The 26,652-nt window shown below is 37.1% G+C and overlaps 1 pseudogene; it reads right to left on the bottom strand.

Annotated features, from left to right (window-relative positions):
• The window catches only part of LOC149220376 (methylmalonate-semialdehyde dehydrogenase [acylating], mitochondrial pseudogene), a 49,521-nt pseudogene that overhangs the window by 21,151 nt on the left and 1,718 nt on the right, over nt 1–26,652 (bottom strand).

Here is a 26,652-nt window from a genome sequence, read left to right as displayed (position 1 = left end):
GCTGCATTCAAACAACATTTTACAATAAGTGTTCACAGAGGTCTTTGTCGATGTCCTTTCCCACTTGAAGCCTGGGAACTCCTGACAGGCATAGATTACATCCAAGATGTAAGCAGACATGTATATTTCTACTTGCTGACCTTTGGGCATCTATCGAACTCTTGTTACATGTTCCTTCAGCCAGTTAGCCAACATGTCAGACCTTTTCCTTCACTGGCTAGTTGGTCCAACGCAATCACCCAACTCTGTGGGAAGTTTTGTGTGCTCTCTTGGAAATACAAGCGGCATGCAAATATGACCAAGTATTGATACACCTTCCATAGTATCATTTCATTGTAGATCTGGTTGGGTGTCATCCTAAATTTGGATGGCTCCTTCACCCAGTTCTTCAAGATCCCTGGAGTTGGCATTGCTACTGGGTATGTTGAAGGGTGTCTCCATGGTGACCACGGGCTTCGATCTATGGTACATGTTTTCATAATCTTGTGCCCTGAAGGTAGAAATATTCGTCCCGCTAACACTACTCAATGTCATCGTCTTGGGATTAGTGTGCGAGACAATCCAATATATCATGTCCGTGCATGCGAACACGGGATACCTACATGCAATTTGGTACAAGCCAGACTTGTGAATGTTCACCAAGACTTGGAAGTCTTCAACATCTTCCCCAAATGTGCCTGCAAATGCATCATTGACCTCTTTCCCTTTCATCTTGATGTCCTTGTCTACAATTAGCTTGGTGTCTTCATAGATCAACAAACTTGTAGAGACTCACTCAATTGCTGCTCCAGTTGCACTTCCATCAACGTCCTTTGATCCTGCTCTCTTCGAGGCCATTGATCCTGAACTACTGAGAGAAGGAAGAACATGTTCTAGATCTGGATACATGGTGACATGCATGGAAAGAAATCTATCAACTAAAAGCAAAACAAACTTGAGGAATAACATACACATACCTAGGGATTTACTGGTAAGGATTGCACAATTTTTCCTGTGAGGCTGGTAGACTGGCTACTAGAATTTCATAGAAGGAAGTTCTTGCTGTTCAGAGCCTGGTTGGATGTTGGACTTGCATAATGTGCAATCCAGACTAGCCTACTAGCTACTGGGATTGCACGATGTGAAATTCCAACTGGCAAGGGTTGCAGGCCTAGTGACTACATTGCGTAATTTTCTGGGCTAGCAGTCATTGCCTCTAAAAATTGCACAATGCAAGACTAGAGTACAGTCACTAGGAAGAAATACACATTTTATGAGAGGAAGGAAGAGCCTTCCCTCTTAGGATTGCACAATGCCATCTTGGTGAGGTAGATCCCAAACCAGGGTTGCTTAGACCAGCCAATGGGCAACTGAAAGCAGATGTGAATGTGAATGCATGGTGATACTAAGTGTAAATAGGGGTGAATTATCATGCATAAAAATAATGAATTAAAGATTCAGAAAATGGAACAACATCCATGTGGATGAAGTAAGTCACCGAATCAGTGACCGTTCGTGCAAAATAGTGTCATGCATGCCACAATAGTGAGATGCTAACAAAAACTAAAACGGTGCTAGCACAAGCTAATATGCATGAAAATGATAGCAAGAGTTAACAAAAATCAAGTAGACAATACTCACAGAAGCCAAAACACAAAAAGCAACAGAAATGTTGCAAAATAAAAATTGAGAGGACTTACTGGTAAATAGATGAGTTGGATGTGTCTAAGACTACTGGATGTCCTATAGGATGCCAAAGCTCCAATATCGATGTGAAGAAGTGAGATCTGAAGCATCGAATAAATAATGTTTAGGCTCATGACGTGCATGCTACAAATTTAGGAAAAAGTGACACTTGCAGGAAAGATTCTAAAACAATCTTTGCATGTAACCCCCAATTTCTAAACATAGCTCCCTAAAATCTAGGGATGCTTTTTGCATTTTACTTTTTGCTATTTTGGGAAAAAGCAGCCCATGCATGCATGTCAAGTTTTCTCAGTCCTGGGTGGAACTGGTCAATCCAATGGCACATGCAAGAGCCTACTTGACTGAGGGAAGCTTTTGCGTAGTTTTTTGGAGGAAACTAGCCTGGCTGCCTAGAAGGATTGCACAATTTCTAGGCTGAGCAACTGACTGCTGCCCAGGATTGTGAAATTTCTAGGCTGAGTAGTCCTACTGGGCTAGATTGCAAAATTTTTCTAGGGAATGTTGACAGATAGAGTTGCGCAATTCTTGGGGCCAATAGGCTTCTAATCAGGATTGCACAATTTCTGGAGGGAAGGTTGTTTCCCCTCCAGAATTGCACCATTTCTTAAGGGAGATGTTCATCTTGCGGTGGGACCAAGTCAGGGGAAGCAACCCATGAGGGGAATGAAACAAAATTTCATACACAGGTTTTCATGGTGCTAGAAAACAACTAAAGTTTGTGTACTTGACAAGACAAGACATGTTGTTGAGGATGTTTGGTAGGGAGGCTCCAAAAGGAAGCTAAGGCAAAATTTTGGAGGGTGCTTGTAGCTGCTACAACATAGTATCAAATGAAAACAACAAAATTCAATCTCCTATTAATGCAAATGGTCTAAATAATAAAGATTATTGACTTAGCTAATACAATATAGATATAGAATGGCACCCACTTATGCACATTCAGGAACTTCAAATGTTATGCTCTCTCGCCTGTCTACAAGAATATTTGGAGATGACATTACATACTCATATGTATAGCTGAAGTTGTACAAAGGTACACAACTACAAGAAAATTTGAAAATAGGACATTATAATAAATAATATTAAACCAACCACATTAAGAATACAAAATTACATCCCACTTCTTTAAAAACAAAACTCTTTTTGGCACATAAGACATTGAAACACAACTAAAGTTGTCAACTCATGCATCTACTCTAACCCTCAATAAACCATGATCTCTTCTGGCTTCAATATTCTCCATCACTCTGCTTTGATTAACGAAATTTACTTATTCATTATGAGGTGTCAATCTACAAGAAAATAACCTCAAAATTCCACAATTAACAACTTGTCCCTCAAAATTTGAACTTGTACAAATGTATAGCTGAAGTTATACAAAGGTACACAACTACAAGAAAATTTAAAAACATGACATTAGAATAAATATTATTAAACCAACCACATTAAGAATGCAAAATTACATCCCACTTCTCTAAAAATAGAACTTATTTGGTACATAATACATTGAAACATAACTAAATCTGTCAACTCATGCATCTACTCTAACCCTCAATAAACCATGCTCTCTTCTCGCTTCAATATTCTCCACGACTCCTCTTTGAGTGACAAAATTTACTTATTCATTATCAGATGTCAATATGCAAGAAAACAACCTCAAAATTCCTTAATTAACAACTTGTCCCTCAAAATTTGTTACTCCTTCTCACCATCCATATTCTACTCTATTTCCGGTTTATCTATTGTGGGCTTCCTTCACCATTGTTTTCAACTATAAGTTATAGACTTGGTTGCTTAAACTTGTACATTGCATTCTTGATCACCATCAAGTTACAATCAAATTCCCTATTCTCAACCACCACCCCTCACCAATATTCATAGAAGTTTTAATAATTAAATCATTAGGAAAGAATGGTCTAAAAAAATAGATCAACACGATCAACACTTTTTATTTCTTGATAATGCATTTTATTTTACATTACTCAAGAAGAAGACAAGAGTAACACCCACTCGCTTCTTTCCTCCTTTGGAAATGATGGGTTTATGAACACCTATAGCATTCCATAATCGAGTAACAAGAACCCTATTGGGCCTAGACCCATTTGGGTATATTCTATCCCAGGGGTAAAGAAGTATGTGGAGAGCCATATTGAATGCATGGAGGCTTGAAATGCCAAATGGAGTGCAAGTGGGCAGATGTTTCATTTATCTTCAATGGTTATGTAATAAAATTTTGTTGTGAGGGATATAACACAAAGTAAAGGAGAGAGGACTGGAGTAGGGTTGAACAATAAATGAAATTGGTATATTTTATTCCTATTTTTATGAGTTCAATGTCTCTGCATTAATGTGATAATGTATGTTGTTAATTTCATAATACATACTATCCATTCAACCTATCAATTGTAAGAAAAATTGGGTCGAATTACATCCAAATGGAAGTGCAGCATTAAAGTATTGTGTTTTATGGAATAGGGAAAATGAATAATGTTCAAGGTTAAGTTTGGGGGAATTTTTCTCTGTATAGCGAGCTATCCATCTAAATTGATGATGTAAATTATACCTAGTTCATCGTTGATATGGAACCAATGGTGAAGCCTCTATCCAACACATCACTCATTTAAAATTGAGTTCAATGTTGATGCATATCGACTTGACTCATGGAAACAAAATTAGAAATTAGTATCCAATGAGTATATACAATTGTAATTGAGGATAAAGTCTGTATAGGAATTTTTGTTGATTGGAATTGATGATAAAATCAGCTTAGTAGGTTATAGACACAAAACCATGGTTGTAACATGTGTGCATCAAATCTTCACAGATTATGATCGTAGAGCTATAGAAGTTGGTTGTAGAGACAAATTATTGCTAGTTCAAAGCTTATAAAAACATTGCAAGCCAAACACCAAATCTCTCTGTCACAAAGATGAGTTGGCTCTCAATTCTTGTGGTCATGGGCTTGAAATTTTATTCCTCATGGAATGATATATAAAGCCCTCTTGCCATAGGTTATAAATAATAAATAACCTATCAAATTTGGAATTGGACTTCTATTGTTTATCCAGAAATGATGAATCAATTATTGATCCTTACAATGTAGATGGGTCTGAGTAGTAGAGTGCAATCAATTACCTTAAGACTAATCTAGTGTGGTTTTGGAACCTAAACCAAGCCTTCATAGAAGACAAAATCTAGCATGACTTCTAGAATTTATTGAAACTATTACTAATGTGTAGTGGTTTTCATTGAGTGAACTCATTGGATAATTCTTAAGGCTCCACATTCTTGCATTGAGATAAATATAATCACACTCTCTAAAGCAAATTCTCAATGACTGGATCTATATCTTTGTTCACTACATCACTGTGCAATCATATGGGTTGGGGTGTGTTCAAATATCACAGATATGTCTAGATATCGATGATATACTTGCTTCCTAATATGAATGAGCTCAATATACATGCAAATCGATGTTATGCTAATTGGCCCAACACCAAACATTTGCATAATGCTTGAATTGTTTTAATGCTTGGTTGTAATTGGGAAAGTATATAATTCATTCAAGAAATTGTGGCACCACAAATGTTTAAAATCTGACATACAACATCTATAGCCATTCAATCTATCTAATAAGATAATTGCACCCTCATGGTTTGCATTCACTCTGATTTTCATGGCTCAAAAGTACCTATGGTTTTATTAGGCATCCACATTCTCATTGGCATTTGGGAGGGTACCCACTACTGATAATATTTTATCCGTGTGGTTTATTAATTATGCCTAATGGGTGGTTTTGTAATCACTTATTAATCCCTAAATTTCCACTTGGCTTTGAAAATTCACCAATCAGTAATGGGTTGACAATGAATTAATGTGGTGTTTGACCAAAAAATAAAATCTATTTTTCAATTTATACATTATAAAAAAAAAATATTTACCTTTTGAAATTATTTTAATTTTATTGCTCGAAATGGCTTAAAGATTATTTTCTAATCACTGCAATCCTAATAAAGGTGCAAATTGCAGTTACCACACTTTCCATGGATCGTTCGAATCATATTGATTTATATATTTATTATTAAGTTTGATTTTATTAAGTGTGCGGGTGGTTTAATTGACGTTGTGAGAACTCTATATGAAAAATTATTGAATTAACTAGGTGTTTCCTACACAATTTGGGTCATTTCAATCAATCAAAGAGATGGTTTGATAAGACAATTGATCACAAAAAGACCCTTTCTATGTCAGGAACTCTTTCACAACATCCTATGCCTGATGCTCATTTTGCGCCACTGCATGCAGAGCATGGCACCACCGTTAATTAAATCAAATAGATGTCATTTAATATGGTAAAAGAGCATATGATAGGTTTCATAGGCAGATGAATTGGGTAGATGAAACTAGAAAGTGAACTGATTAAAAAATAATGCCTATCGGCATAAATATTACAAAACAAAAGGAATAATTTATTAAATGTTTTATTTTTTTCTCATATTATTTTTTTAAAGAGCGCCAATCTAAACACGATCATGATCATTGCAATAATTAGTTGGATTTCCAAACTATTAAAATCTGAACATACAAAATTAAAATTTAATGCAATAATTAGAAAACATTCGGATCCCTAGTATCTGAGTGAGAAAGGATGGCTAGTTGATCTGTCCATCCACTTACTATGAGGCGACGATGCTATTTATTATAAGTTATCTAGAAAAACATTGGGATCCCTAGTATAAGTTGATACCATAGAGTAGTTAATTATAATCATAGTAAATCACGAGATGACTTTACGTTAAAAAAAATAGAGTTGTGTAGAATTCATAGGCTTTGCGTGATGAGAGTGCAGATGATCAAGTTGTGTGGTGTTGAGGGTTTCGGGAGTTAGTTGCACTACATTTAACAATTGCATGTTTCTAGGATAGTAGGACACCTTGTTAGACGACAGTGGGAGGCATTATTTTCAAAACTGCTACATTGAGGGTGTTGTCGAATTAGTATGCACAATGGAAAATCTCTCTATTGGGCAATGGAAAATTTGTCTTTTGATTTATTTTCTTCTTCTATTTCAATATTGGTGGGCGCTCATTAATAATAATACATTTTTTTTGTTGGTAACATAAATTCCAGCTACATGCCATTCCTAAACTTCATGGTGCATTTACGGATCGGAAGAGTATGTATGCGTCAGGAGACTCAAGATTCGTCTTTTTAAATTGCGAGAAAAGGAAAAATGCATCTAGGTAGGCCATGGGGAACTTTTCATTCAGAGGTAGGAAGCCAAAGTAATCAACGTATTATTATTACAAATTATTTCAAGGAAGTTGTATGTCGTGTACTAGACACAACCTTTGATGGTACCACTCTCCACTTTTGCATGTTCTACTCTAATTTGAAATGTTTTTCTTTATGTTGAATTTGAGAGTGTTTATAACAATTACATGGTTGGGATTTAATTTCTAGTAAGAATAATGTTGAATAGGTTAATGTTGATTTGTTTTTCCTGTTGTCTTTAAATTGGTCATTAAATCTAGAGCCTATTGAAAACAATAATTTTGTAATTGTATACCATATTAGATACATTGAAACAACCATTCTTTTTTCTTTCCAATTTTTAAAACCTTTTCTTTTGTAAGTTTGACTTTACTAAATTTTCATGCCCATGAGTTGAGGTGTAAAATATGATGTATTTATGAAAAAACCAATGAAATTAATCTATAAAATCCAAGGGATAAAATCATTAGTTATAAAATACAAACAACTCTAGTTTCAACAATAATATGCTTTTGTCAATAACCTTTTAGGAATAGTAGTAGAGACAAAGTAGATGAAATCAATATTTAGTAATTTTATGCCTCAAAAGAGAGACATAAGCTACACAACCACCTTTATGTAACCATAAAAGGACATGACTTAATTAAACACTCACTTCACTTCATTAGTTACTCCCAACTTGAAACAAAAAATTTGTTTACCTTTTTAATGGGGCTTTTGGAAAAATACCCATTCATTCAATTTTTATTATCTCTGAATCCATTACAATAGCTAAAAAGGTCACCGTGATATTGAATCTAGTGGAATAGAGTGGCCATGGAATTTAGTTTTATTGAGGACATGAAGCAAAATAAAACACATTCATGAATGATATATGTAGCATTCCTTGTCAGAGAGAATACCTTAAAAAAATTACCTTTCTCACTTCAAAAAACAATAGTTAATTTGAAGTAAAATAGAAACATGCAGAAACCTAGGAGAAATCTGATAGAAAACAGGTGTGTGAAACAAAGTAGAAAGCTATTGTGAATGTTGTTGTTGTAAGAAAACAATCAAAGTCACAAACACCTACTTTTTCTAACATTGAAAATATTTAATTTTATTGTGTGGAATTGTTCAGTGGACAAAGGATCATCTTCTAATGTAATTCCCAATACCGTTTGCAAAAATATTAATGCTACTCCTACCAAAAAATATACCCACATTTTTTCTTAAGGGTTAAAGTGGTTCTGTGTCACATAACTCTGTTTGAAGAACAAACATACATATCATAAAACAGTGGAAAGCTTGAAATGCTTGTTCTATAGCTAGAAGTATTGTTATGATGTTGTTCACAACTTTTAGGTACTTTGTTGAAGGACTTCAAAATGATGTAAAAGTGATTTAGTGGGTTAGAATGTTTAGTGATGGGTATTATTGTGAGATTATTTTCCCAACATGCTCCTACTAAATTGAAAATGGGCTTTTATATTTATTGTTTTGGCCAAATATTGTAACAGCAACGCTAGTGCATTAATTATGCTAAAAGGTCACTTTCTTGTTAATTTGACCATGAATATCTCTTTTAAAGAGAAATATTTCTTATCTCTTTTTACCTTAGTGGTTTGATTAGAACATTTCTACAGTCTCTTCACTGAATTTATTAAAGTTTTTACATTTATGCTTTTTGACAAAAAAGGGCTAACATTTTACTTTGGCTAAGTAAGGATTTTGTAGCTTGGTTCCTTTTTGTTCCATCTAAGCTTGGAAAAGTGTCATGAATTTACATTGAACAATGTAAGAATCTAGTCTTCTCCAGAAACAATCAAGCCAAATCTTTCATCTTGCAAATTACCTACCAATTTTGGACATATTCATTGAAATTTCTACACTAAAGATGTTGTATTTAGGTAAGTGAGGCATAATGCACACCTATAGTTCTATTTTTCACCTATTAGACTAGTGAAAATTATAGGCAAACTTGGAAGGGTTGGACGTGATTGTTCCAACCATACTCTTATTGGCCCGCAATACATATATTCATAACACATGCCTACAATACTATTGTTCACCTATTCAGCTAGTGCATATTGTAGGCAAACTGTTAAGCGTTGGAATTTGTTGTGTCACATTCACACACCAACACTAAAGATGCAACGTATTGTGTGCATCCTTAGATATGTTTGAGATTGCAAGCTAATTGTTTAAATAAATGAATGTGTAAAACTTCTATATTAGCAAAGTAACCATTAATATTTCTTTCTAGCATTTTGGGCTGAATTCACAATAGTATGCTAAAAGGTGTCATTTAAATGTCTAGAAATTAGGATATATAAATGTGAGGTACATACTCTACATCTTTGGGTTATATCCTTTTCAAATCTGATCTTTTTTAAGCTACATGTTAATTGTTTGAACTTTGAACTTTGAAGAAATTCCTAAATGGACTACATAAATACTCGAATGAATGGACTTTGTAAGGGAGCGGTACCATAAATTATGTTATTTCAAAGATTTGACTTCCATATTTTCACAAAATACAATGTCCTCAATAGATACTTATATGTAAAGATAATTATGTTTAGGATTATATATTTGTTGGAGCGGTTCCTTTATGTTTTACTATAATCCTGATGTCGACAAGCTTTAGGTGACATTTTTCATCAATTGTTCATAGAATATCCAAAAGGAAATGATTGTCAAAATGTGGCAAAAGTTACATTCCCCATGATTTATTTTTTTATTGTTCATGATAAGATAATCATGTTGCATGAATGAGGTATCCTACAATCTATTTAAATTTGTGGATTTTCTTTTTCCTCCAAGTTTTTTACAAGGATGTAGATTTCATTTTCATGTTGATGGTTTTTGCATGTATCTTATCTAGCCCCAAATGTTGGTAATGGAGCAGATCTTGAGTAGTTGTGGACACAGACTATTAGAGGTTAATGTTACAATACCACTTCCACTTGGTATCAGAAATTTTTTTAATGGTCTATGACATAAAGAAGGGTTATTTAACGATAGGGTTGAAAGGGAAACCTCATGCCTTAGTTCCAATTCATCTATTTGTGTTTTTTAGCTGTAATTCATCTGTTTGATTTTGAGCTTTATTAGATCAATTATTTCACTAATCCAATATGCATGGCCTATATTTCTCACCTGATGTTAGTTACTTGACATGGTTGATATAACATTCAATTCTAGGCCAAATTTATTTAAGTCAGATATTTTATTGATTAAAAGGATGCTCATATTTTGATTGGTTTACTTGGAGCTTGACTTAAAAATGTTTTGTAAATTCCACATGGATGTTATTTTTTTAAGGTGATTTATTTGCACCAGTAAGGTTAGATGAGTCCTAGAACATAGGTATAGAACAAACACATCTTTTGCCTTTGTTGTGTATCTCTTATTCTTTATATCATTGATGGATGGTTATTGATGATGTAAAACAAGGTCCTGCCAATTCTCTTGAAAAAAAAAAAATGGAGTGGTAGAATTGTGTTTTAAAGGGTGAGCAGGAAGTGTCAGGCGGAAAGAGTCGATTGTGCGGACACAACCAACCTCCCTAGGAGCCTAAGACTCTCTAGTGACAAACAAGACAAACAAGAGCAATCCCTCTCTAAACATGCATTTACTGTACGGGAAATCAAGTGTTTAGATCCTACCTGTAATCCAACGCTGTTGTAGCAATCCAGCTCCGCTGATCCGGATGAGCTCCTCCTTCACTTTGAAACCTGCATACACTAACAATCAAACGATTAAATAGCACTTGATAATCTCATAGAATAAAACATATTTAACACATAGACCAAGGAGTACATGAAACAACTCATAAATAACAAGTTATTGAGAAGAATGGACTCATTTGCATTAATAGGTAACAAAAGGAACAAATACAACCTGAGCCTTGGTGTTGTGCAAGTCCCTCCCAGGGTCCATCAAGAGTTCTCCTTTACTTTGACAAAGCTCACCCACTTCCAAATAGAACAAGCAAAGATGGCAATCTCTCCTCACAAGCTTCTAAATGGGAGTCCTAATTCCTGCAACATTTACCCTTAGAAATGTATAGCTTTCAACCTCCTTTCCTTCTGGCCCAATGCCTGTATTTATAGTGCTTAAGAGGAAGTTAAGCAGGTCCACCATCAATGGGATAATCCCCTCTTTGGATGGGATAGCTCCCTTATTGATGGGATAAGTTCCTCTTTGGTAGGAGTGCATGAACCATCTTGAGGCGCTCAATACACGTCAAACAACCTTCTAGAATGCTCTAGAAATGACCACAAGTAACTTTTTAAAGATGAAACTTGCGCATTTTAACCTTTACAGGGGGACGCACCTGCCCCTTTACATACAGAGCGTCCAAAGACGCAGCTTTTGTGAACATTGGGTGCGTACCCGCAGGTAAGGTTGAGAGAACCTGCGTCCCCAGAGATAAATACATTTAGAAAGACTTTCTCTCTTTTTTGGAGTTTGACATGGAGAGCAGAGGCATAAGACTTGCCTAAGAGGGTAGCATGACTGTTGATAGAGCCATACTAACTGTAAATAGTCATGGTGACATTTTTTAGTGTAACAGATTGCCCCCTAAAGTGCGAAGCCTGAAATAGATTAGGGTTTTGTATTATCTAGGAAGGGTGAAGTGCTTTATCATTTCAAGGATTATCTTGTGGAGAGCCTGGTCAGAACCTGCAATTTTCAACATAAAATACATGTATAAGATTATATCATCACTGAGGTAGGCATTCCCATACTCAGATCAAAACTTTAACTAACAGACTAACTACTCTGATACAGGAATGATATTGCAGTACATCATAATCATAGACTTTTGTAGACACAGTATGGGCGCAGCCATCTGTTTATGATTAGTCTACTTAGATAATGAATACAAAACTCCTCGCAACCTGGATGGTGGAAACTAGATCCAGGGTCTTCATTTCTACTTCCCGAATTGGTACGATTCTAGCCATGTGAATAAATGAGTCGATGTCGAACATGGTAGAAACCACTTGATTACCAGTCGATGATGTAAACTGTTAACAAGTGTGAGAGAGACCACCAGTAATGTCAATGGTTCCCAAAGTACCCAGTACAATCCATGAGATGTGAATGAATGAGTTGATGTCGAACATTTCACGGAATCCTTCGATCGAAAGTCAATGATGTAAACTGACGTCAAAGGCGAGAAACCTACCATTGATGCATGCAGACTTCAAGGTACTGACGATTTCTAAGTCATCTCTCTAGATAATGTGCTGATGTCGATAGAAAGCGACCCGTTGCAGGCAAGCCCGCAACACGAAATCATTGTTCAAGTTGAAGAAATGTTGCTGTAAGGACTGACTCAGGGATGGTCAAATGGATGACGAGTATTTTGCAGATGAAAGTTTTTCTTGCAGACCTCTTGAACACATAACGACACAACAGATGGCTTGGTGATAAACGACTCAAAGTTAATCCCTGGAACCCGGCTGAAGACTTTCAAAGTGGTTTGATCAACTGTGAGGTAAAGGATCTCCCAACCCAGGTGAATGAAAAGTGTCATGTTCAAGAGTGGTAATAAAGTTTCTTCTGAGACAAAAGGTAACAAATAGGCTCATTCTTCTCTCTTTTCCCCCACCATTTCTGGCAAGTACCTCTTTATTTTTAACAAGCTTGAGGAGGATAACATATGCTTGATTATAAGCTCATCCTTCGGATGAGTCCAACCTAGTTTTGATTCGAACCCTAGGAAGGAGTGGTTCGTTCCTGTTTGTAATTGAACAGGTCCTTTACTGTGAAGTTTTAACGAGTCCAGTATAGGAGAAACTCGGCGTTTTTCAATTTTAGAGAGTCTTAAAAACTTAAGAAGACTCCAAGTTGAACTTTTTCGTAGATTTGTGTCCCTCAAGCCCGAAAAAGTATAAAATAATACCTGGGGGAACCGCTTGATCTTGTGACCAAGGAGTACTTTCATGATTAGTGTCCCTGACCTGAAAAGTAAAAAGCGATCAAGGACACGTCGTTTTATTTCCATATCGAGTTTGAAACGACAAAAACCCGACAATCTTTTCCTGTTTTTACAGTCAGAAAAGAGCTATAAGGGGACCGTCTTTTAATTCCGTTTTAACGAGTGTAAAAGAAACGCTCGACAATCTTTTCATATTTTAAGAGTCTGAAAAGGGCTTAAAAGAGAACTCCAAGGTTTCACTTTTTCGTAAGTTTTAATGAGTTCGAAAAAATGATAAAAATGTACTCATATGGCCGACTTTCAATTTAATTTACGAGCAGGAAAAGACGGAAAGAACTCGGCATTTTCATTTGTTTTACGAGAATGAAAGATAGCAAAATAATCTCGGTATTTTCATGAGTTTAACGAGTCTTGAAAATAACTGAAATTGACTCGAGATAGGTTTCATTTTTACAAAAGCTTGAAATAGAGAAAAACTATGCTTCAAAGTAGTTTCATTTTTCAACAAGCTTGAAACAGAGAAAAAACTGTGCTTGATGCCCCCTAAGCGTAACTGCTAGAGCGCATGCCCCCCAACTTCATTTCATTCAACCAGTTGGATGAAATGAAGGTTGAGTTACGAGATCATTTGAAAAACTCGACCTAAAACTGTAAGAAAATTATGCAAAAAACTGAAATAACTAACCTAAATATACAAATTAACATCTATGAGATCGAGTCAAACTCTCGACTCAAGTAGAGGAGGATTTGTTTCATTTTTTAACGAGCTTGACACAGGAAAAGAACTATGCTCGGATTCGGTTTCATGTTTACGCAAGCTTGAAACGAAAAACTATGCTTGTTATAAGTCCACATGCCCCCAGCATAATGACGCAAATCGAGGTACATGCCCCCCAAGCTTCATTGCATTCAATGAGGTGGATGGAATGAAGCTTTACTTTTAAGATCTTGGAAAGACTCGAGGGAGTTGTTTCATTTTTTAGTGAGGTTGACACAGGAAAAGAACTATCCTCAAAACCCTTGTTTCATTTTTTAAACGAGCTTGACACAAGATAAGGAACTATGCTCATAACTACTCTCTACAATCTATCTAACAAAAACTCTACTCTAAAAACCCTGATTCATTTTTTAACGAGCTTGACATAAGACAAGGAACTATGCTCTAAAATCCTTGATTCATTTTTTAATGAGCTTGACACAAGACAAGGAACTATGCTCATACTTGATTCATTTTTTAACGAGGTTGACTCAGTAACAGGAACTTTCCTCATACCTGATTCATTTTTTAACGAGGTTGACTCAGTAACAGGAACTGTCCTCCAAATCCTACTTTCTACAATGTACCTACATAACCTAAAATCTACCTGATTCATTTTTTAATGAGGTTGACTCAGTAAAAGGAACTTTCCTCGTACAACTGATTCATTTTTAAACGAGGTTGACACAGTAAAAGGAACTTTCCTCGTACACCCTGTTTCATTTTTTAACGAGGTTGACACAGGAACAAAACTATCCTCGTACACCTTGTTTCATTTTTTAACGAGGTTGACACAGGAACAAAACTATCTTCGTACACCCTGTTTCATTTTTTAACGAGGTTGACACAGGAACAAAACTATCCTCGTACACCCTGTTTCATTTTTTAACGAGGTTGACACAGGAACAAAACTATCCTCGTACACCCTGTTTCATTTTTTAACGAGGTTGACACAGGAACAAAACTATCCTCGTACACACTGATCATGGCTTCCAACTGGAAGAAAGACATGTCAATGGACACTCCTTGATCATGGCTTCCAAGAGGTCTTCATCAGAAGGAAGAATAGTTCTCTGGAAGGAACACATGTCAAGGGACTCAAAAGGGATAAGAACATCGTGTTCAAGTAATCCCATAGAGTTTTCCATGTCAATTACCGGATTTAAATCAAAGGAAGATGAGCAAACAGTGAGAGGCTCACTTACATCGGTAACTGAAAGCATGGGACCAGTTGCCACATAATTAACCCGTGGCAGGGTAGATACCATTTTAGAATCAGGAACATTTAGGGGTGTCATCTTATTGGTAGTTGAAACAAGACTAGGGAACGAAAGCTGGTCTACAGTCACAATACTGCCATTGTGAGGGAAAGACATCACGCGAAAGAGTGTCGATACGACAACTTTCATTGCATAAACATAGTCTCGCCCAAGGAGTAAATTGAAATCCAAGGGACCTCGAACTACCATAAGATCAATACAGACAGTTTTACCTTCCAAGGTAATAGAAAACTTAGGAAGGATCCCTAAAGGTTCACTAATGGTTCTGTTAAAAGCTTTCAGATTCTGCGTAATAGGTGCAAGCTGAGGGGAACCCAAAGCTTTCCAAACAGTTGAGGATAAAATACTAACAGAAGCACCTTCATCTACCTGAGTACGATGTATGTCCCTACCACCAGCCTTGACAATGATTTGGAAAGGGATGGAGGAAGGAAGACGAGGTTCTGTCAGTCTATTCCAATCAAAGGAAAAGACCTCAGTACTTGGAGGGGGTTCTGTAGAAACAGGTGAAATTCCCCCTGGCATAGAAGAATCTGAAGTAACAAGAAGAACCTGAGCAGTATGAAGTTCACTTTCTAAAGGGAAAGTGGGATCGACTGAATGTGAAATTGAATCGACCACTTGATCAACTAATGGATCATCAACCTGAGTGACATGAGTTTCACTCTCCAATGGAAGAGTGTGATCGACTGTACTTGAATTTAGATCAATCACTCCGTCAGTTGACGGTAGGTTGGGAGAAAGTTTACGGTAACCAGTTGGAGATTCTTGCTGTGGAACAGTAAGGTTTTCCAACAATGTTGAGGCTTCATCCATGTGAGGGCAAATGTGAGTTTGATGACTCCCTTTGCATAACTTACAAGGAAACCTAACATTACCCTTTTTCCCAGGAACCTGACTATCACTGTTTGATGGATCAATGGAAAGTTGATGAGATTTTTCTGACCATACTTCCAAGACCTTTGGAATACCAGGACAATTGACAAGGAAGTGGTCACCCTTACAAAGCTTGCAAGGGTATTTGGGTTTACGGTGCATGTCAGAATTTTCCTCAACACAACTAACACTTACAGCCATGGTTGGTTGGTTGACTTCTTGTTTATCTTGCTTCTTCTTCTTCTTCTTCTTCTCCCCTTTCTTCTTCTTCTTAGCCTCCTGGTTACTAGCATCAAGGCTTTTACCAGGCGAAGAGGAAGAAATGGATGAAGAAAAATTAGGCGAAGAAGGTAAAGGGTCAACAGAAGGTTGGTGATGTTGAGATGGTGAACTTTGTTGAGGTGAAGCATCCGGTTGAGATGGAACAATTGGAGTATTTTGGGCCAACGAAGTTGAAAATAACCATATCGGTAATCCTATTGTAAATCCAGGTAATGAAAAAGTAGCCATATAAGGAGGACCAACATTTCCAAAGTAAGGAAAAGTACTAGGATTCTCGTTAGGAGGGGTTCCTAGGTTGATAAATTCCGGAACGTTTGCCATTATATTCAACTTCAGTGAATTTTATTAACAATTTATAACTAAAATTAACAATCCACAATTCACACCTAACAAATAAAATTCACAATTCACACCTATGGTCTCTAAAAGTAAAAAAAAACAAATTAACACGCGCTGTCAAATCTAGGAGTCAAACCACACACAAACAGTAGCCTTCCGGACCGAAAACACTAGTTGGTAATGAAATCCAACATCGCAGAATTCAGTACAGAAGTGGCGGGTGGAACAGTTACCCCGGCAACCTGCTTAATGAATAGACTGGACCAAGTTCCTCCACTTTAACCGTCTTGAGTGAAGTGAACCCCCCAGAAAATCCAAGTGAGTCTAGCCGACGTCTGCTCCAGGTACAGTGGGATCTTCCCTCCACCGTCACCTTGGGTAGAACCCTAAAGATAATGGTCACTAAGTTTACCAACAGCAACAAATGCACCTGGGGGAACAGTCTACACTCCGACAACACGCAAGGGCAGAGTATCAAGCTCAATCCCCTTGTCGGCTCCTTGACAATAATCCAAGGTTTACCGACAAGTGACCCCTGGATCCTCGACAATGGTTAATCCGAGGTTTACCGTTTGTAATACGTGCGTGTCTGGCGTCATTCCCAACGAGGGAGGATTGATCCCCTCACTGGTTCGGACATGAGCTCGTGCTTCTCCTTTAAGAGGAGCTTTCCCAGAGTACAAATGAAACAATTGGATTTATCCTACCACAAGATGAGCTACTTGTTTGGTTTTGCTGTCTTGGAGAGTTAATTACTCTCCTACTCCAAGACACTAGCCTGATCTATGTTGGTGTTTCAGAGCCCTAGAAATGTAAGAATTACTAGATGAATTTTAATTAAGCGTTGTGTTATTAAGGCTGTTATTACTCAAAGGGGTAAATGGAGATGAAAACAATGGTGTTATGACCTGACTCAACTGAATGCAATCGAATATGATCATGTAATCTTTTCAATTCGATGAATCCTAACTAAAGTAAGGAGAGAGTTTCCATTCACTTCCGACAATGCAAAAAATTGATCACTAAGAGAAAATATAACAAATTCTCTAATGCACTAATTTTATCAAGAAAAAACTAATGCAAATCAATTCCAAACAATTTTTTTTATTTTTATTTTTGTGTAAATTCAAATCAAAGAAAACTGATCTAAATCTACGATTGATTTTTCAGAATGTAAACTATGCAATGGTAATCTAAGCACAATTCACTTGAAAAGTATGCAAATGTAATCTATGCACATTTTTCATTCATATTCTGAAAATGAGAATTCTAATTATGCAAATGTGATCTATGCAAGAGAATTCTCAAACACAAGACGATTCTAATGTGATCTAAGAACCAATCAAGTGCAAGTTGAGAAAATTGGGTGAGAGTTCCAAAGATCAAAAATAAAAACACTCAAAGGGAATTTTTTTTTTTGCAAAAACAAAAGCAAAAAGATGCAAAATTGTGAAAAGACTGAGACAAACCGCCAAGTAATGACCAAAGGAAATCAAATCAAGAATTTCTCAAAAAAGAGACTCAAAACACCCAATTGATGAAAGCTTAAAGCAGGAATGCCAATGAAACAAGCTTAGGTGAAGATCTTTGACAGGAGACTAATGGATTTGGGCAGTAAAAACTAAGAAAAAGCAAAATCTAAGAGAAAAAATGCAAAAGATGGAATTTTCTTAAATTTTAGCAGGGGACGCAGGCAACCAGTTAAACTAGGTGTGGGCCCGCTCTGTGCACACAGTGACAGTGCGTCCAGGGACGCACTGTGCAATACTCAGAGGGTGCGTCCTACTGGAAAATTCAAGAAAAACCAAAATGAAATTAACCCTAAGCTAGCCCACCCAAAAACAAAGTCACAAAGCCAAAAACCAGAAAAATAAACCAATTTTCTATGAGCAAAGTTCATACAAAGGAAAAGACTTTCACATCAATGGAGTCCCCAGTGGAGTCGCCAATTTGTCAGGTGGAAAGAGTCGATTGTGCGGACACAACCAACCTCCCTAGGAGCCTAAGACTCTCTAGTGACAAACAAGACAAACAAGAGCAATCCCTCTCTAAACATGCATTTACTGTACGGTAAATCAAGTGTTTAGATCCTACCTGTAATCCAACGTTGTTGTAGCAGTCCAGCTCCGCTGATCCGGATGAGCTCCTCCTTCACTTTGAAACCTGCATACACTAACAATCAAACGATTAAATAGCACTTGATAATCTCATAGAATAAAACATATTTAACACATAGACCAAGGAGTACATGAAACAACTCATAAATAACAAGTTATTGAGAAGAATGGACTCATTTGCATTAATAGGTAACAAAAGGAACAAATACAACCTGAGCCTTGGTGTTGTGCAAGTCCCTCCCAGGGTCCATCAAGAGTTCTCCTTTACTTTGACAAAGCTCACCCACTTCCAAATAGAACAAGCAAAGATGGCAATCTCTCCTCACAAGCTTCTAAATGGGAGTCCTAATTCCTGCAGCATTTACCCTTAGAAATGTATAGCTTTCAACCTCCTTTCCTTCTGGCCCAATGCCTGTATTTCTAGTGCTTAAGAGGAAGTTAAGCAGGTCCACCATCAATGGGATAATCCCCTCTTTGGATGGGATAGCTCCCTTATTGATGGGATAAGTTCCTCTTTGGTAGGAGTGCATGAACCATCTTGAGGCGCTCAATACACGTCGAACAACCTTCTAGAATGCTCTAGAAATGACCACAAGTAACTTTTTAAAGATGAAACTTGCACATTTTAACCTTTACAGGGGGACGCACCTGCCCCTTTACATACAGAGCGTCCAAAGACGCAACTTTTGTGAACATTGGGTGCGTACCCGCAGGTAAGGTTGAGAGAACCTGCATCCCCAGAGATAAATACATTTAGAAAGACTTTCTCTCTTTTTTGGAGTTTGACATGGAGAGCAGAGGCATAAGACTTGCCTAAGAGGGTAGCATGACTGTTGATAGAGCCATACTAACTGTAAATAGTCATGGTGACATTTTTTAGTGTAACAGGAAGTCAGCACTTGAAAGGTAGAACTTGAGAATAGCTAGCTATACGATCTCAATCTAGATACACAACAGATCGTGGAAAAAAGATGATGGTATTGACGAGTCTTCCAGGAAAATAAGCTCTAACTGTTAGACCATTGCCCAAATTTCAGTTATCTGCAATGAAAATAGTGACTCTAGCTTTATGTATATGAATATCGACTTTGGCCATTGTCCCATTAATTTCCTATGAATGATTTTGATTTTCAAACTCCAACTAGTTTGTTGTTAAACTAATTAAAGCTTTGATGAAAAACTTATATTTTTCAAAGCTCTTTTCTAAATCTATTTTCTTGATCAAATTTGTCTTTTTACTTTAGGTACTGTAGATTTCTATTGTGTGACATATGCTATGATATAATTTCCTGGATAAATAGATAGAAGTGTTGTACACCATAGTCTTTTTTAAATCTAAAGAAACAAAATTTCCAAATATAGAGATTATTAATTAAGAACATATTTTAAACTTGTTGGCTAAGTTATGATTATATTTCGGTAGGGTATTTTGTGTACATTGATATTGCGTTGTCTCTTTGGTTTTTGTTAGGTAACAATGGTTAATAAGGAATGTGTTCTTGAGCAGCAGACACACATATTATTCTACTATCATCAAGAAACTCCATGGCGTTCAGGCATGGAAACAAAAACACAAATGTCAGTGGGATATCCAAAGTCTGTGTTGGATGAATTTAATACTAGTGATGATTTTGATTCCTTGTCATATAAAGCATGTCACAAGTCAATTTCAAATAACAGAGGCAACTCAAGAATGAAGGTGAAGCTATTGCTTTCTGTCCAAGTCAATTTTTTTTATTTGTTAGTTGTTGTCATGTTTTCAGTGCGGACTTGTGAAATTCCAAATAGCATGTTGGTTTATGTGAAGGGGATATATATATATATATATATATATATATATATATATATAAACTTATCGAAGTTATGAAAATTGGGTGGAGGAAAAAATAGTTATGTAATCAATATCTTCAGTTGAATAGTCAATTAGAAGTGAAACTCTGAAGACATATATATCCTATAAATGACCTTTAACTAGTAAATGCACCAAATATTGCAAAGGAAATTTCATGAGTGGATAGCATATGGAAGAAGAACATTGATGCAATATGTTATGTGTTGAGTGAAAGAAAAATATTAGTGTTTTTGTTGTTTGGTGTTTAGATATCTGAATGATATCTAAACTTCTGTGCGAATGTATCACAGATCTCCGGAAACACAGATCTCCGAAAACCATGAATGACTATATATATATATATATATATATATATATATATATATATATATATATATATATATATATATATATATATAGTTTAGATATCATTCAAATATCTAAACACCAAACAACAACAACACTGATATTTTTCTTTCACTCAACACATAACATATTGCATCCATCTTCATCAATGTTCTTCTTCCATATGCTATCCACTCGTGAAATTTCCTTTGCAATATTTGGTGCATTTTCTAGTTAAAGGTCATTTATAGGATATATATGTCTTCAGAGTTTCACTTCTAATTAACTATTCCACTGAAGATATTGATTACATAACTATTTTTTCCTCCAACCAATTTTCAGAACTTCGATAACCATTAGGTAGGGACCTACAACTTCAATGCTTCTTTTCTTGTTTAGTAAAATATTGTCAAGACTTTAATTTATTGGAAATTGTAGAATTTACAATGTATGAAGTTTCAAGGTCTATTTTTTAAAAGTATAATTCTTTGAAGGGTGCTAGATCAATGGAAGAGCACTTGCTTTACATGCAGGAGGTTGTTGTTTTGATTCCATCATGCCCTGACATCCATATGGAATGGCTACGATTAGTTTTTGGTGAAAAAGGTTCTTTTTACCATCACCAATGAGCTTTAGTGACATTTTTCAACCTTCACCAAAATATGAAATGGTGATGGTCAACAAACATTACCATATATACACATCAATAGTGATGACCCTCAAAGGTCTATAACCATAAATCATTGTTGTTGATACGAAATGGTGACGGTTAATGTCCATCATTATAGTCATTATGCATGACAGGCCTTGAATGTCACCACAACAACTGTACTTCTGGCAATGCGGCTTTTGGTGACGGTCAATGAATATCACCATATATATGCACCAATACTACCGAGCATGAAAAATCCATCACAATAAATTGTTTTTTTTCATTAGAAATAGTGACACTCACTATCCATCGTTATAATCAATATTCATGACGGACCTTGAATGTCACCATAACACCTATACTTTTGGCAATGCCACCTTTGATGACGTTCATTTTTTGGTGACCGAGGCTATGGTTCACTACCATTGATCATATGAAATGGTGATGGTCACTATCAATCATTATAAATAATTATTGGTGACAGACCTTGAATGTCAGTACAACACCCATACTTTTGGCAACGCCACCTTTGGTAACGTTTAGGTTTTGGTGATAGGAGCTACGGTTCATCACCATTTCTCATATGAAATGGTCACAGTAGCTATTCATCACTATAAATCATTATTTGTGATGGACTTTGAATGTCACCACAACACCTATACTTTTGGTGACACCACCTTTGGTGACGTTTAGTTTTTGGTGACGAAGGCTCTTTTGACCATCATCAATGATCTTATAGTGAAATTTTTCGCCCCTCACCAATGTCCCTTTTTTCTTGTGGTGAGACATTATCTCCTTGGAAGGAAGTTCATTTTGACGAGTGATGATAGCAGATTCAGGTACTATTTTGACCAACAAAATTTGAATACAAGGCAAGCTAGATGGCTAGCTACTCTCGGCGAGTTTAACCTCAAAATCAAGTAAATCAAAGAAAGGAGAATGAAGTTCTACTATTAGCATAATTTGAAGAAAAGGGTGACTGATTTTGTTCCTAAGTGCTTGAGATGTCAATAGGTAAAAGGTTAATCCAAGCATCCAACTGGTCTACTACATCCTATTTTGATTTTGGACTAGAAATGGGAGGTCATTTCCATGGATTTCATTACAAGATTGCCAAGGAAATCAAGGAAACATGAATCCATCATGGTTTTGGTTGACAAGTTGAGCAAGGTAGCTTACTTAATTACAAAAAATTCTACTAATTCAACTAGTAATGTGGCTCAAATAGTCATTAAGGATATAGTTAGGTTGTATTGATTTCCCAACAGGATTATATCATATAGATATGCCAAGTTTACTTCCATGTTTTGGAAGGCGTTTTTTGTAGGCTTGGGGATAGAGCTAGCTTTCTGTACATCTTATCATTTGCAAACATATGGGAAAATAAATAGGATAAATAGGATCCTTGAGGATATGTTGAGGATGTATGTCATGTATCACCAAAGAAAGTGGGAGGAGTATCTTCTGCTGGTGGAGTTTTCTTATAATAATGGGTATTAGGAATCCTTGACGATGAGTCCATTTGATGATCTCTATGGGGAGAGTTGTAATACTCCTATCAATTGGAGTGATTTAGTGAGAAGGGTGTTGATTGGGCTGAATATGTTGAAAGAGATTCAACAAGAGATGCAGGTTATCAAAAAGAATTTGAAAGTAGTTCAGGATAGGTAGAAGGGCTATGCAGATCAACATAGAATATTCAAGGAGTTTCAAGTCGGAAATCATGTGTACTTATGTATCAAACCCAAGAAGAGCTCCTTGAAGATTGGTCGTGTGCCAAGTTAGCACCTCGTTATTGTGGACCCTTTAAAATCCTTGAAAGGATTGGACAAGTGGCATATAGGCTTATATTGAGTGAAAATACATGATGTTTTTCAAGTTTATTTACATAAAAGATACGTACGGGATTCAAATGATGTGATTTATTGGTTTGTATTGTAGGCAGAATGAGAGGGAGAGTTCTAGATAGAGCCTCAATGCATCTTATAGCAAAAAATTCTCTTACTCTAGAACTAAGCAATAGAGAAAGTTAAAGTGTAATGGAATCACTTTAGGCTCAAGGAAGCTACATGGGAGATGGTTGATTAGATGCAAGAATTATATGCTTATTTATTTGCTAGTTGAAGAAAATGTAATTAACTATATTTGTGAGTTTGTGTGTGTGTCATAGTAAATATTGTATTTAATTATTTTTATAAAGCTCCAATACGAAGTATATTTGTCATATTTTTCAACAATTTTCTCTTGTCATAAGAGTCATAGAACACTGCGGACAATTCTCCCGCAAGGGGGATGGGTTTGTATTGGGAATGGGATCCCCAAAAGGGAATTTTTGGGGTTAAAAGCCCATGTTTGAGTCACATTTTCTAATAACCTTTTAAATACTCCACATTTTGTGGTCGCGGAGCACATAGGTGTCATAAGTCATAAAGGGTTATCCGCCCTTTGTTTTGTAAAGTAAAGTTGGCTATAAGAAATCTACCCATGGTCCATAGACCACGGGATTGTATAAAAATAGCTACGCTCTAAGTAGTTAGAGGAAATCAATGGGAAAATAGACAATAGAGTCATAGCTCTGAGCTGGAAGTCTAAGTTCTAGGTTGTAGCGTAGGTAGAGGCTCTAACGCTGAGTGTGTAGAGGCCTAGGGTAGAAGTCTGCAGTTGAGTGCACGGACCCCTGCAGCTCTATGTGTAGGGTGAATAGAATCTGTAATCACAGGGAAGAGATTAATAAAGAGAAGTATTCTGCAATTTCTATGTCTTTGTTCTGATTAATGCATCTTATCAATTTATGTATGAATTTCCTTTATAATGTTTATGTGATGTGAGAATCTGTATGATTATGTTGGATAAATCAACGCATATAAGAGTATTTGTTTAAGCGGTGCTAACTGTGAGTAACTAATAGGATAAGTAAGTCACTTAGACTAGTTTATGGATCTGCACGGTATGATGCCTTGGCAGTGCAAAAGGGTCTAAATCAAGGGTTAGGGCTATGCGAAGTAGAATCGAACCCTTTCGCGGAGGTATTGAAGGACAAAATAGAGGGCTCGACTGGCAAGCCCTAGAGTGAAGTGACTTGCGCAAAGGTAGGAATGAAGGGAATTAAATGACATCACGACCATCTCAGGGTGCAGAAACTTGGCTCTAGCATCCCCCCATACTACTTTGGGTAAGACTTCAGTCTGCGCTCCGCGGGCTGATGCCGAAAGGGCCAGTAGTCTAGGGATTTGTTTGGCTAATTAATGTAGAACCTGGGTCAGGCCCCCTCAAGCCAACAACTGGCTCCATTTCTGGGACCAAAATCTGCATAAGAGATGTGTGATGTCATATCACTGGTATCCAACTAAGAAAGAGATTGGAGACTAGTTGGATAGAAAGATCCATGAATTCGCAGTGCGAGAGAACAGAAACCCATAACTAACAAACAAATAGTGGCTGGACAGGTACCTATATATAGAGATCTATGAGATCTTTTTCTTCTCCTTTTCGATTGATCTATATGAGTGGATTGTGAAGCTAGCAGATAGCCAAGGAAGCTAGAAACTTGACAGTCCTATTACGTGGACCCTGAAGCTAGTGTGAAGGTTGGAAGCATCAGAGGATAAGGTTTCCCGTGCTATCGATCATTGGATCGACCGCATCATAGGAGGATTTGTAACTAAATTTGCAGTTGATACCACAGCCAACTACACTGAGGTGGAGCAACACTTTTTCAAAGGATCGTGAGGTAAGTATGTGAGATCTTTGAATACTTAGATTAAAATGTTATTGTACAAAAAATAGGTTTTGCAGCTACCTTGATGTTTGGGGTTACGTGAGGCAGAAAAACTTATAGAAATGAAGGAAAAAGGGGTCCTGAGTATAGTCCGTTGATTTCACCTCCGTGAGGTGACAAAGAGGGAATAATGCAAGTTTCTATGCGAAGTTCTTCAGTTAATAAGGCAAGGATTACTGTGAATACCACCTCCACCCACACCACCTCCAACCTCACCACCATCACCTGCGACTTCACCCATACCACCTCCACCTCCATCGCAGTTCAGTATGGAAAATTCAGTGAAGCTGCCTGTTAGCGCTTGAATTTGGCCTCAGGCTGAAAAAGACAAAATCCAAGGCAACATCAAACCACTTAGCATCGTAGCTAGCCCTACGGGGCAGGAGAGGGCTCTCTCCAGGTCTATCTCGGCGAAAGGTCTTCAAAGGGCAGAGATGACCAATTAAGAACACTGATTTTAGGCTAGTAAATTGATAAAAAGGGGTTTTTAATAAAATGATGGGGTTTTTATGGGCTGCATGGGGCAAAGGAACAGCTTGAACAGAGAAATGTAATCAAAAACACGGATTATCCCCTGAGGCAAGGTAGGCAAGAAAGTTTAACATCAAATTGATATTAAATGGAATGGAAAGACTGCTGAGGAGCTGACAAGGGCATAGAAGATGAATCCTTGTCAAACAGAAGAAAACATTAAATATGAACAAACTTAAAGGCAGAGCATATAAATTATGAATTCTACCTTAACACTTCATTTGTTCAAATGGAAACGATCATGAAATGACATGAACACATAATAGGCTACATATGAAACAAAAGAGGACACAAATGTTAAATCTCATACCACAGGAATCTCAGGGGTCAGAGCTACATTTTTTGATTAAAATCTCTGTCAAAATCTGTACAATGAAGCTCTGTTCTCTCTCCTCCACCAGCGCTCAGAATTCTCTCTGTCTTCAACTCTTACAAATGATTATTTTAATACATTAAATAAACTATTCTAGAAAAAACAACAGATCGACCCAACAATAAGGGCACTGCTTCGAGATGGCAATAGAAGGAACCTAGGGTTTTTTTCTTCGGCTCTGGCTGCTGCCTGAGCCTGCGGCGGCAGGACCTTCCGCGGGTGGGGGATCTGGTCGCCCTCCAGGCTTCCATCACCTGACCTTCGTTGGAGCTTGCAGCAGCGGGTGGTTTCGGCGATTCCGGGGGTGTAGTGGCCTGCTACCAGCGGTTTTCTCTACGGTGTTTCCGGTTTTGAGCTGAGCGGCGGCGGCTTCTGATCCTTAGCGCTTCTCTGCGCATCAACAGCCCTTTGACTTGGCGGTACCTGCGGGGGGTTTTGGCCTCTGATCTATTGTGCTGCGGTGCTGTGTGGGGTCTTGGGTTTCGGGCCTGACTCCTTCATGGGGGCGAGGTGGCTGCCCTAGCCGCCTCTGCCCCCGAATCGACCCGCCTCTGCATTTTGGGACCTGTTCGGGCTCCATTGCTGTTGCTGGGTTC

The sequence above is a fragment of the Pinus tabuliformis genome, chromosome Q (genome assembly GCF_031772625.1).
Source record: "Pinus tabuliformis cultivar Carrire ecotype Pingquan chromosome Q, CPIR1, whole genome shotgun sequence".
NCBI classification, from domain to species: domain Eukaryota; kingdom Viridiplantae; phylum Streptophyta; class Pinopsida; order Pinales; family Pinaceae; genus Pinus; species Pinus tabuliformis.
Note: the sequence above shows the minus strand (reverse complement) of the source record. Positions and strands in the feature narration are given on the sequence as shown.